This window comes from Mesitornis unicolor, unplaced genomic scaffold (genome assembly GCF_000695765.1).
Source record: "Mesitornis unicolor isolate BGI_N332 unplaced genomic scaffold, ASM69576v1 scaffold9420, whole genome shotgun sequence".
NCBI classification, from domain to species: Eukaryota; Metazoa; Chordata; class Aves; order Mesitornithiformes; family Mesitornithidae; genus Mesitornis; species Mesitornis unicolor.
This window is the reverse complement of record NW_010158944.1, coordinates 45,241-46,980: the sequence shown is the minus strand read 5'-3', so window position 1 is coordinate 46,980 and position 1,740 is coordinate 45,241.

Here is a 1,740-nt window from a genome sequence, read left to right as displayed (position 1 = left end):
TCTCTTCAGATTTTTCCCCATTCCAATTAATTTTGAAGCCCACCTTCTCATCATGCTGTACCACAAGGCCATTCTCAGTCAAACATAACAGTAATTTCTTCCTTTTTAGAAATAATTTCTGTAAAGCACTGATTTAAGTTTGTTATACACAAATGGTATCCTACTTCTTCAGTCCAGGCAATAGCTGGTGTAAACTAGCTATACATACAGGATTTGTACTGGTGGCTGCACAAGTGCTGTATGCACAAAATGCCATGGTCCTCCCATGTCTTTTCACCTGGTGGTATTATGTACAATTTTTGTATAACCCATTGGAGCAATACTATTGGCCTACCTAGCATCCCACATACTCTGGGGGCACTCCCTGGCCACCTTTCACTGTCTGTACCACCTACAAATAGGGATTGGAGATAGCTTCAAATGGCAGTACAGACATACCTTCTTCCCTGCCCCAGTACAAACAAAGCCATTGTTCTATACTTCAGAATTAAAGCTGCACACAGTGAAACCTCTTCTTTAGACCACCATTACTTGCTTCTACATTTTTTTAGCATCTGCTATAAAGATTCTCACCTAGCTGTGCTCTTACTTCTCTGCTGAAATCATCTGAACTTTTAATAGATGCTGATATTTGAGCAGGGATTTCACTTACAAGGACAGATGACAGTCATGGGTATAGCATCACAACAACAGAGAACTGGCATGGTAATACTGGGTTGGCTAAAAGTAATTGCACTTTTTTAAATAGATGGACGTACATGTCTTGAAATGTAACTAACCTAATTTTAAACTGCAAATTCATTATGTAACTTCACAGCTGACAGTTCAAGATTGTTTTAGAAAAAGAAAGTGCAAAATATATTTATCTGGCATCGATTTCAAAATAGAAAAATCAAACGGAACATTTTCATCATATTTTGCTGTATTACTTCCAAAAAGGAAAACGAAAATTGTGCAAGCTCATGAAAAGTTATGTGATGTGTATGATGAAGATGCCTTAAAACTATGACAGTGTCAGAATTGGTTTGCTAAACTTCAGTCCGGAGATTTTGATGTTAAAGTTGCACCATACACAGGAAGGCCAATTGAAGTTGTTATTTGTCTAATTAGATCTGTTTCTCCTTTCTAAATTCTGCTTTTTGTCCCACTAGTTCCCAACCCCTATCCTGCCTGTGCAGCCATTTTTTCCCTGACAGTTCCTTGTCCATCACTTTCAGAGACTGAACTTAGCAGAAGTACAAGGGAGGCTGAAACCCCTATTATCACCACCAGATACAAAGCATGTATACATGATGAGGGAGAAGTTCCATTGTCTTTCTCTCCTCAGTTCGTCAAGCTACACTCAGAATCACTGCTTATCTGCATGCTTCCTAAAGCATTTAAAACAGATTTGACAACATCTCTGTTCACTGTATGCAGATTATGTATACTGAATGGATAGCTATTCAATATTCATGTCTGTCCTCTTCTACTGATGTGTGACATTGGGTGTCATGTTGTTGCACTCTGAAGTATACTGAAACCCAGCTCTGAGTATTGATCCATGTATTTCCCTGACCTGTGAAGTTGAGAACTGCCTAAGATTAAAATGCTTTTTCTCCGTTAAGAATCCGAAGGTTTTTACCCCATAGCTCTTACAACCTAGAGAAGTGTATTGTGAGAAAGAATGCACAGGTTTTAGTCTGAAATTCTCATCACTTTCATTGTCAGCATTGCATTCAAAAGGTGTTATTTTATTTC